Raw genomic sequence first — 12,708 nt, forward strand, 5'->3', positions numbered from 1 at the left:
AAATGAGTATGATGAAAGAAAATCATGAAAAGAGTCAACAGCTTGCTAAAGGAGACCCACAGAAATGCTGAAAAAAATAACACCTTAAAAAATAAACTAACCCAAATGGCAAAAGAGCTCCAAAAAGCCAATGAGCAGAAGAATGGTTTAAAAAGCAGAATTGGCCAAATGGAAAAGGAGGTCCAAAAGATAACTGAGGAAAATAATTCCTTAAAAATTTGAATGGAGCAAAAGGAAACTAATGACTTTATAAGAAATCAAGAAATTATAAAACAGAACCAAAAGAATGAAAAAAAATGGAAGAAAATGTGAAATACCTCACTGGAAAAACCACTGACCTGGAAAATAGATCCAGGGGAGATAATTTAAAAATTATTGGACTACCTAAAAGCCATGATCAAAAGAAGAACCTAGACATCATCTTTCAAGAAATTATCAAGGAAAACTGCCCTGATATTCAAGAACCAGAGGGTAAAATAGAAATTGAATGAATCCACCAATCACCTCCTGAAAGAGATCCCAAAAGGAAAACTCCTAGGAATATTGTAGCCAAATTCCAGTGTTCCCAGGTGAAGGAGAAAATGCTGCAAGCAGTCAGAAAGAAACAATTTGAGTATTGTGGAAACACAAGCAGGATAACACAAGATCTAGCACCTTCTACATTAAGGGACTGAAGGGCTTGGAATATGATATTCCAGAGGTCAAAGGAGCTAGGATTAAAACCAAGAATCCCCTACCCAGCAAAACTGAGTATAATATTTCAGCACAAAAGATGAATTTGCGGTGAAAGAGAAGACTTTCAAGCATTCTTGATAAAAAGACCAGAGCACAACAGAAAATTTGACTTTCAAACATAAGAATCAAGAGAAGCATGAAAAGGTAAATAGGAAACACAAGGGACTAACTAAAGATGAACTGTTTACATTCCTACGTGGAAAGATAATATTTGTAACTCATGAGACCTTTCTCAGTATTAGAGTAGTTGAAGGGAATATACATACATATGTATATCCATCCATTATATATATATATCCATCCATTATATATATATCCATACAATATATATATATATATATATATATATATATATATATATATATATATATATCCATCTATCCATCCATCTATCTATCTATCTAGACAGAGGGCACAGGGTGAATTGAATATGAAGGGATGACATCTGAAAAAAATTAAATGATAAGAGAGGAATATATTGGGAGAAGGAGAAAGGGAGAGATAGAATGGGGTAAGTTATCTCACATAAAAGAGACAAGATAAAGTTGTTATAATAGAAGGGAAGAGGGGGCAGGTGATAGGGAATGCGTGGACCTTACTCTCATTGAATTTGTCTTAAGGAGGGGATAATACACACACTCAATCAGGGTATCTTACTCTACAGGAAAGTAGGGGGTAAGGGAGTAAGGGGGGATGATTGAAGGGAGGGCAGATTGGGGGAAGGGATAGTTAAAAGCAAACACTTTTGAAAAGGGACAGGGTCAAAGGAGAAAATTGAATAAAGGGGGACAGGATAGGATGGAGGGAAATATAGTTAGTCTTTCACAGCATGACTATTATGGAAGTGTTTTGCATAATATTATAGAAGTGTTTTGCATAATGGATACATAGACACCTATATTGAATTGCTTGCCTTATCAAGGAGGGTGGGTGGGGAGGGAAGAAGGGAGAGAATTTGGAACTCAAAGTCTAAAAACAAATGTTGAAAATTGTTTTTACATGCAACTGGGAATTAAGATATACAGGCAATGGGGTATAGAAATCTATCTGGCTATACGAGAAAGTAAGGGGGAATGGGATACTGTTTCTTCTCTCATTTTCACATCAGGGATTAAATGTTGATTCAAAGGACCTTTTGTATTGCTTATCCTTATGGCCAAAATTGGTAGTTATGGTTCTTTAATTGAACTAGAAATATGATTTTTTGGATCTAGGCATTACTCACTGAGCAAGAAGCTCATGATAATGTTTGGAACAATCACATCATGTACTGTGCTCAGAGGGAAATGTAATACTGGATAGAGTTAAGCTGTGTAGGCTTATATGATTTTAGAGATAGAGGGACCTTAGAGAATATCTAATCCAGCACTCTTATTTTAGGTGAGGGAGTCTAGGTCCACAGTGTTTAAATGGCTTGTTTAAAGTCACACAAGAGGAAAGTGGTGAAGCTGGCATTTGACACCTGATTGAATCCAGCCATTGTGACTCAAATCTTATGCTCTTTCTTCCTTAGCTTATAGACAAGAGATCAGAACAACCCACTTTGTGCTGCATTTGGTGCCTAGATTCTGACACTTTTGAAATACAGCAAAGCAATTCTCAGTCAATGCAACCTATTCCTCCCTATGATAAGTTCTCCCATTCACTAGAAGTAGGAAGTTATTTTCTTTTAACCTTCCTAAGATAAGAAAGGTCAGATAACCTAAAATTACAACACTTCAATATCCTGTATTTCATGTTCACATATCACAAACAAATATCTAGCTGCTAAGATGGTGACTGAAGATGATACCCCGTTGGAAGCTCACCCAACACAGTTCTTTCTCTTTTTGTGCATTCATGTTTTTTGTTTTTTATTGTTTTAAAACAGTCTATGGTTTAGTTACTGCCAGCCTTTTTACTGTGTATATCCAGAAGACTGATGGGTTTGACTTTTCCCCCGTGATATTCTTTTATGGTATCTGATGTTGAGATTGTATCGAAACCTCTGCTTATTATGTGTAGCCCAAAAGGGTTAAGGGAAGAACAGGAAAAGTTAAAGAATGGTGGGAAAGAATTTCTTGATGACACTGAAGTACAAAAGGGTCAGTCCTATTTATAAATGAGAATTAGTATTAGCTCACTGCACATTTACAATTCAGACGACAAGAAGAGACTTTTAAGAGGTGATTTACTATTCTCGGGCCAGCGCTCATGCCAAGAGAGCTAAAGAAACTCCACTAGCTGAGCTAGTAAAAGTATTTAATATACTCATCTAAGATCTCCACAAGAGTGGCTTTTTGGCTGCAACAATAAGGCCTGCAGCTATCTGCTTTCTCTACTGTCACCAGTAGATATCACTGAAGTCAATTAGAATTACTACAGAGGATTTCAGGCAGTGACATATGCATCTTTTTTGTTCTTGCTTAGGCAGCTACCCAAAGGTCACTAATCCATGACCAGAGGGAGGAAGATTTGGCAGTGATGTGACTTGTACATTGACTGAACAGCTATAATAATCTGTTCAAATGCCTTTCTGGGTAACATCAGGCTGATTCCTCAGCAAAACAAAATGGGATTCTTTTCACCCCCTTTATTCATATCAGTACATATCACCACTACGGAAAGCAACGACGTCAACTAGGCGATCCCAAGGTGCTTTAAAAAAATTTCCAGGGAGGTCAAGGTGTGGGAATAGAAGGGAAGGGTGATTTGAATAAAGACATTTACATTACAAACATTCTAATGGGTACATTCCTGACTTTGTTTTTTTGAAAGAAATGACATTCAAAATATCACACACATATTATATACATAAATATATGTATATATATATATATATATATATAATGTAAATAGTAACTATGACATGTTTAGAACCTCTACATGGGACAAAACTTTTTTTCTTCCAAGTTTTCTCAAATTAAAAAAAATGATTCCACCAAATTATACATTTCTATACCTTTCATTCAGTTGTGTGCCCATAAAGATATATTATATCAAAATTTGTTTAAGGAAATTTTTCCTTTCCTACTGATTCCTTCATAAAGAATACCCTTACATGCTTGCAGATGTAATTCCAAATAAAACTTTTCTAGATATGAGTATGGGAAAGGCATTGGAGACTATAATTGGTATTGTTTTCTTGAGTCCCTCCCCCTTTTTTCTGGAAAAAAATATATTGTCCTGAAGCATCCTTTCCATTTGCCCATCCAAAAGATATCTGGAAAACTAATTTTTGAGGAAAATTGTATCACCTCCAGTATGTATTTCTTCTGCTATATTATTAGTCATTACTCTTTAAGATTTTCTTCTCAAATATAATTGTTCTTTCCTCATATAAAATACAGTGTATAACTGGTAAAATTATACAATGTTACTAAAAAACTGAAAGAGTTCCATTTTATATTTTTCTTATGATTGATTTTATTTCTTTTATGTCTTTTAAATTAGAAAAAAATAAACTTGATATGAAGAAAATAGGATGATGCACAGGTCAAATGAACTTCCTTGGAAGGTAGCAGGTTCCCCTTAATCAGATATTTTTACCCATGTATTGGATGATGATTTGTTAGGTAAGATGGAGAGTGAATTCCTTTTCAGGTACAAATTGCATTCAATGATACCTCAAAACCATTCTAAATGTGAAATTATTTGATTCAATAATTTACAAAAGAACTATTATTTAACTAAGTTGTGTCTCTTATCAAGATCTCTTCAGGTTAGTTTTTAACCTCATTTATTTATTTAGTTTCAGGAGTTCATACACATTATCATCTTCATTCATCATCAACGGTAAAGTTTTGTAAAGAACTCATAGGCTGAGTTTCATTCTTGTTGCCATAACAGAAATCGAATGTGTGTTGGTCCAATATAACTGAATTGAGTTGGGAGCATGTCGTAGCCTATATACATTTGCATCAATTTATATTTCCATTGCACCTCGGATAATTTGTGATTGTGCTTCTCCCGAGATTTGGTTATTTTGCTTTTTTCTTTGTATCCTCAGTATCTAGTGCAGTGCCTGATACATAGCATCAATCAAGCAATGAATTGATAAGCATTTATTAAGCACTTACTGTGTTCTGGTGATAAGCACTGGCTACACAAAAAAGAACCCCATATAGCCCATACCTTCAAGGGGCTTGTATTCTAATACAAGTGAGAAAGGGTCTGTCTATCAGACCATTCAATATAAATACAGCGTAGATAGAAGGTAACCTTAGAACAGAGTGCAGTAGCAGGTTAGGGGTGGGGTTGGCATGGAAAGCATCCTGCAGAAGGTAGTCATTTGAACTGCATCTTAAAGGAAGCAAGGGATTCTAAATATCAGCATTAAGGAGGGAAAGTGCTCTTGGCCTAGGAAACACTCATATGAGCATATAATGAATTTTTGTTGAATTGTATTGAATTGAAGGATTAAAGGAGCTGTAACTCAAATCAATTATGCTAAAAAAATATGTATCAAGTACCTACAAAGTGTAAAGCATTTCACCAAGCACTAGGAATAAAAATAAAATCTCTGCCACTACTAATGGGGGGATGGGGAGATGCACCATATACACAAATAAGTATGTTACATACTAGAGTACTATGGAGGCAAAGGCATGATTCAGGAAAAGTGCTTTAGGAACAAGTGAGGAGGAAGAGAAAAAAGTTTCTGATAGTGAAATTGGAGAAAACTTCTGGAAGAGGAGACCAAAAATGGAAGATAAATTGGTCATATATTAGCCAATGAGAATTTCCTAAGTACTTCATGTGTGATAAATACTATGCTAAGGACTGGGAACATGATAAAAGACAAAATAATCTCTGTCCTTAAAGAAGTTACTACATTACTTAAAGAAGTTACTACACTACTCTGTACTTAAAGAAGTTAATCCATCTAGTGATGGGTTTTCATTTTATAAGGGATGTAAAAGTGTTATAGGGGCACTCCCAAGACATCAAAATGCATAAGAAGGAATCTCCTGGGTATTGGGCAGACTTTCAAAAATATCATTTCAAAAGTATATTGGAAAAAAATTGCAGAGGGAAGAAATATAGAAATGTGGTTTTTTACAGGTGGAAAGAAATACTAATGATATCACAGATCCAACAAAATATCAAAGAATATTAGTAGAAATATATACATATAAACTATGTAATATATACATATATTAATATTGTCATTCATTTATTCATTCGACAAGTATTCATTAAACACTTTTTATATGCCACTCCTGGCGATAAATAGTTCTTGCCTTTAAGAAACATATTCTATTAGGGGAAACATACAGATTAGTAGATACAAAATATGTACAAAGCAAATAGAACATAGTGTCTGTAGTTGGGGCACCAGCACCTGACAGGAACCCGAATGGTTCTTGTTTGTATAGGAGGTAATACTTCAGTTGAGTCTTGAATGAAACAAGGAATTCTTATGGAATGGAGTTGAAGACTGGGGCAGTTAGATGGTACAGTAGATGGAGTGCTGGGCCCTGGAGTCTGGAAGACTCATCTTTCTGAGTTCAAATCTGACCTCTATATTTATTAGCTGTGTGAGCCTAAGTAAGTCACTTAACCCTGTTTGTTTTAGTTCTTCATCTGTAAAGTGAGATGGAGAAAGAAATGGCAAATCACTTCAGAATCTTTGCCAAGAAAAGCTCAAATGGGATCATAGAGAATCAAACCTGATTAAAATGACTCAACAGCAACAACAACATGAACTGATTGCATGAAATACTGATAATATTATGTTTTGTTAGTCATACTTGTAATGACAATGTGGTTTGCTGCTACTGTGGCTACATAAGGCCAATAACACCAGCACACAGAAGGCTGCCAGCACAGATGCTTTGATCTGCTTTTCTAAGGAAAGCAACTTTAAAGGGTTTACAATCTCACTTTAATCAAACATACATATATCATTCACTTAATTCAGGGGGAAAAGCCAGCACCCTGAACTTCAGAGCAAATACAAACAGAAATTACAAACAGAGACAATATCAAAGGATCAAATAACACAAACCAGTAGACAGGCTGCTAGGTTTCTGTCCAACATCTCAGTACATAGTTACGAGGGAAATACCAACATCTGGGTTTTCAAGTGGGGAGCGGGTGTGGGGAGGGGGGCTCTTTAATAATGGCTACCTAGAGTCTTGTCTCGTCAAATCACAGGACACTCTTCCAGTGAGTGAGAGCCCCAAACAAAATGCTAATCTCTGAGTTTATATACCCTTCTTAGGGCCTGAAGTCTTCAAACCTAATCAGCAAAAGGGTGTGGGCCTGGGGCTTAGCACCTAGCAAGACTTAATCAAAGACACTTGATTACTTTAGCATCCTAAAAGAGAAAACAGTAAAAAAGTCCCACTCTAATTACTCATCCAATACTTCGTTGAAATCTTTAAATTTTAGTTTATGCTTAAGTATAGTTATTTCATATCATAAGCAAAAATCCTACTGTAATACTTGGTTATAACACCCAGGCAACCAGGGTTACTTGAAGGCTAAAATACCAGAAAATGTGTTCTAGCAAGCTCTGTCATTCTTGAAAGGAATTCAGAGGGGCTGAGGTAAAGCAGTATATAGATGCTAGCTATCATTATTATTCAATATATCAGGTTAAGTCATTGGCTCACTTGATATATAAAATGAGGAGTTGAACTAAAGATCTGTTATACTTCCAGTATTATTCTGTCCGATAAATGGTGTTCTAGCATCTGCTTCAGCATCCAGAGTGATAGGGAAAAATCACAACTGTCTGTATCAGTTCATTCCAGGTTTTGGAAAGTTCTAATTGCTATTATGTCTCTCACATTGAATTGGAAACTGACCCCGCTCCCTGCTTCTTCCCAGCCTCCATAATTTCTACTCATTGACCTCTGGAGGCAAGCAAGTAAGTAAGCAAGCAAGCAAGTCCCACATCAAGTTAATCAGATATTATCAGCAAACCCAATCATCAAGTATTAAACTCTCTTATAAAGAAGTCAGGATCTTTACCTGGGTGGCTCTAGTTCAAGCTGCCCACTCCTTCCTTGCTTCTCACCATCATCACCTTGCCATACTCTCCAAGAAGTATGACTGGGCCTAGATATTCCGATTCCTCTTCTCTCTCTTTCTCTCTGTGTCTCTCTGTCTCTCTGTCTCTCTGTGTCTCTCTCTGTCTCTGTCTCTGTTTCTCTGTTTCTCTGTCTCTGTCTCTGTCTGCCTCTCTCTCTTCCTTTCACCTCTGTTTCTATGACATTAGCTCGTCACATTCTTTTGCATAATATCCTATATATATGGAAATATTGAAGGAATAGTCAAAAGCCACATTCATCTCTGAGTCAGGAAGGTCAAAGGTGAAGTCCTCAGTCTGCCACTAACAATCTAGATCACTGAGGAGAAGTCATTCAATCTGTCTGGGCTGACATTCTCTTACATGTCAAGGAGTTGGACTAAATGCTTTCAAGTATCTAAACAGTGACACCGAGTGGGGTATGTTTGATTCTCTGACTAGAGAAATATATTTTATGCCTTCCTAAGTCAAGCCATTAAGATTTCAGAAGGGGGTGAAGTGAGGGTAGAGTATCATCCATTCAGCCTCCTCCTCTTTTTTTTTTCCCTTAAGGTTGGGAAAAGCTGAATTGGAGCTGATATTTAGAGCCATGTCAAATCCATGCTATTTCCTTTCTATTTTGAGTTGTGCCATTTGACACACTGAAATAGAAAACTGTGATAGCACTAAAAAAAGGACTTGTCTGAAAAAAAATTGGAAATATATCCCAAAGCTTAAGGAAAGAAAAAAAGAGGCCACATTAATGGAAAGATTTGCATTGAAGTCTTCTGCCACACTAAGAATCTTTCACAGGATAAGACTCTAATAAATGGAATTTTTGAAGCAGAGAAAGTAATTTTCTAGGAGGAAATAGTTCCATTCCATTTTTAGTAAATAAAAATACATTTAGTCGGTGGGGACATAGCCTTTTGATGACTATGACTTATTAAATATAGCATGTCAATTTTCTATTGACCCTAATTTTGAATATCTTCATCGACATTTTTCTCAAAATCTGTTTCATTTATTTAAAAATATTTTCTTATGGCATTTTGTTTCTCCTTAACCCTATCTCCATTAAAGCCCCCTTTTTAACAAACAAAAAAATCAATAAACAAATGCAAAAATGTTTGAGAAAAAAACAACTATCAGGCAAATCTTTTCAAAAATGCAAGTAATGGAACAAGGGAAGTCTCACATTAAGATGACTAGGTAGAAGCAGCAGCCCGACTGAACTCTACCAATATTCACTTCTGAAAAAACTTTAATATGTCAAATCGAATTCTGGAGCAACACAGCCAAAAATGTTGAGGTAAGACTTTTTTTTTTTTCTAGCCCAAGACAGCTTAGAACATCAGCAGGAAAGGTCTACGATTCCAGAGATGGGGCCAGTCTAGAATATATGCAGCAGCAACACTAGTGGTGGGCCTTGGAGATGGCTATTACAGCAGCAATAGCAGCCTGGGGAACTCTTAACCCAGAGACAGTAGGGAGTTGGACAACTGAATAAAAAGAGATTACAGAGGACCCTGATCTGGCACTAGGCACAGGACCAGTAACCGTTAGACAACTCTATTGCTCTCATACAGCTCTGGGTCACATCCCAGGGCAGAGAAGAGTTCTTGCAGTCAGTCACAAAGGAGTAAGGGTTCTGGTCTAAGATACAGGACAGAGAGGAGCACTAGTGCTTACAGTTGCAGGGGAGCAGGGACCCATCCTTGGTAAAGATGTGCACACCAGCATAGCAGTTTTAACACTTCTCTATGGATTACATCACCTTGGAAACACCAAAAACTTGCAGACCACTACAAGCAGCTCTGAAAACAGAAGCACAAAAAAGCCTGAAGCTTAGGACAGTGCTTACTTTAAAGTCAGGCAAACAAAGCTCAAATTTAACATAAAATTCAAAGTCAAGAAATAGTTTGAAAAAAAATGAGAAAATGATAACAACAACAAAAGTCTGACATTATAAAGCTACCATGATGGCAGGAAACATCAAGACAGAAACTCAGAAGAAGACAATGTTAAAACATATACAAGAAAAGCCTCGAAGGAAAAAAAATGCAAATTGGATCCAAGCCCAACAAGAATTCCTGGAAAAGTTAAAGAAAGAGAGGAGTGGTAGTGGAAAAAACGGGAAAAGAAATGAGAGTGATGTGAGAAAATTATGAAAAGAGAATTAAAAGCTTAGAAAAAAGAGGCAAAAATACTGAAGAAAATAATACCTTTAAAGACAGACTAGGCCAAATGTTAAAAGAAGCACAAAAATCTGCTGAAGAGAAAAATTCCTTAAAAAGCAGAATTAGCCAAATGAAAAAAGAGGTACAAAAGCACAGTGGACAAAATAAGTCCTTAAAAATTATAATTGGGTAGTGACTCCATGAAACATCGAGAAACAGTGAAACAGTCAAAAGAATGAAAAAAATGTGAAAAATCTCATCAGATTGAGTAGAGATAATTTAAGAATTATTGTACTCTCCTCTTTGGCCCCTTCACTACCAGAATGAAGACCATTCTAAACAACCACACCGTCGACATCCTAGAAAATGTTGACATCTCTCTTAAGGGTCGGACAGTTATTGTGAAAGGTCTTGGAGGAATCCTCTGTAGGGATTTCAACCATATCAATGTTAAGCTCACTTTCCATGGAAAAAAGAAAAAAAAGGCTCCAAGTGGACAAATGGTGAAGAAATTGAAAAGAACTTGCAACCATGCACACAATCTGTAGTCATGAACAAAACATGATCAAAGTTGTTACCCTGGGTTTTCATTACAAGATGAGGTCTGTGTATGCTCATTTACCCATCAATGTTGTTATTCAAGAGAATGGCTCACTCATTGAAATCAGAAATTTCTTGGTTGAAAAATACATCTGAAGAGTGCACATGAGAGCAGGTACTGCTTGTGCTGTTTCTCAAGCCCCAAAACATGAGCTAACTCTTGAAGGAAATGTTATTGAACTTGTGTCAGACTCAGCTGCCCTGATCCAACAGGCCACCACAGTCAAAAACAAGGATATCATAAAATTTCTGGATGACATCTATGTTTCTGAAAAAGGAACGGTGCAACAAGCTGAAGAATAAGTTGGAAAAGATGCCGAAGGCCGTGTCCTGAGGAGTCAACACTTCTTCAGATGTCAAAATAAAAAAAAACTTTTTGTCCAAACAAAGAATTATTGTACACCCAAAACTATCGGAAAAAGAACTTAGAGAAAATATTTCAAGAAGTTATAAAGAAAACTGCCCTAATACCTTAGAACTAGAGAATAAAATGGAAATTGAAAGAATTCACTGACCAACTCCTGAAAGAGATCCCAAAATGAAAACTCCCAGTAATATTACAACCATATTCCAGAGCTTCCAGGTAAAAATTCAAGAAGTCAGAAAGAAATTCAAATATTGTGGAGCCACAGTCAGGATCACACAAGGTTTAGTCACTGTTACATTAAAGGAGTGTAGGGTTTGAAATATGACATTCAGAAGGCAAAGGGAGTATGATTACAAACAAGAAAAACCTAGCAAACAAAACTGAGTATAATCCTTTAGGGGAAAAAGTGGGTATTTAATAAAATAGAGGATATTCAAACATTCCTAATGAAAAAACCAAAGCTGAAAAGAGAATTTGACATTCAAACATAAGACTCAAGAGAAGTAAAATAAGGTAAACATGATAGAAAAGGATACTGACAAATGTTGGAGGGAATGTGGGAAAACAGGAAAACTTATTCACTGTTGAGATATGAACTCTTCCAACCATTCTGGAGAATGACTTGGAACTATACTCAAAAGACTATGAAACAGTGTATAATCTTTGACCCACCACTAGGTTTTCATCTCAAAGAGATCAAAGTAAGAGGAAAAGGACCAATATGTACAAAAATATTTGTAGCAGCTCTTTTTGTGGTGGCAATGAATTAAAAATAGAGGGGATGCCTATCAATGGGAGGATTACTGAACATGTCGTAGTATAGGATTGTGATGGAATATTATTGTGCTATAAAAATGACAAAGGGAATGGTTTCAGAATAATATGAGAAGAGCTATAAGAATTGATGCAGAGTGAAAGGAGTGAAAGTGGCTCATTTTACAGAACAATGGTATTTTTGTAATGAAGAACAACTGTGAAGAATCAGCTACTCTTAACAATACAATGATCTAAGACAATTTTGAAGGATTCACGATGAAAAATGCCATCTACCTCCAGAGAGAAAAGTGATGAACTCTTCATACTAATTGAAATATATTTTTTCCTTTTATTTTTGTTTCTTTCTTGTCACATGGCTAATATAGAAATATTTTACCTAATTTCCCCTTTATAATTGATATCATATTGTTTGCCTTCTCAAGGGGTAGGGGAGGAGAGAGAAGGAGAGAGAGAGAGAGAGAGAAAGAGAGAGAGAGAGAGAGAGAGAGAGAGAGAGAGAGAGAGAGAGAGAGAGAGAGAGAATTTGGAAGTAAAATTTTTTTAAAAAGTTAAAAATAAAAATAAACAATAAATTTAAATAAAAGATACTAAAAAATAAAATATAAATAGCATTAATTCTTTCTATTGAATTGAGGAAGGTTTGTTTTCTCTTTCATTTCTTTAGAACTAAAGTTGTTGGCCTCAGGACTAAGTTTGCTTATCATTTACATATTGTCATTAAAGTTCATATTGTTCTCTGGGTACTTCTCTCTGTCACTTCATACAAGTGATGAGATTTTCTCCAAATTCCTCAGTCCCTAATAGATGGACATCTGTTTTAAGTGTGTGTATGTGCATGCATATATGGGTATATCTATACTTATACGGCAATATATATTTATATGATAATGATGATGAGCCACCTACTGTTGCCAAGGCATCGTGCCTTTCAGTATACGACATGTAAATAAATAAGTATGATCAAAGAAAAAATGCTATGGGGCAAAGAAGATTCCTATGACCACAGATTTAGAGTTGGAAAAGGCATTATGGATTATTGAGTCCAATCTTAT

The 12,708-nt window shown here is 35.9% G+C and overlaps 1 pseudogene; it reads left to right on the forward strand.

Moving 5' to 3' along the window:
• Positions 1–10,235: 10,235 nt before the first annotated feature.
• LOC118852994 lies at positions 10,236–10,815 on the forward strand (annotated as a pseudogene).
• Positions 10,816–12,708: the final 1,893 nt, after the last annotated feature.

The sequence above is a fragment of the Trichosurus vulpecula genome, chromosome 6 (genome assembly GCF_011100635.1).
Source record: "Trichosurus vulpecula isolate mTriVul1 chromosome 6, mTriVul1.pri, whole genome shotgun sequence".
Lineage (NCBI taxonomy): Eukaryota > Metazoa > Chordata > Mammalia > Diprotodontia > Phalangeridae > Trichosurus > Trichosurus vulpecula.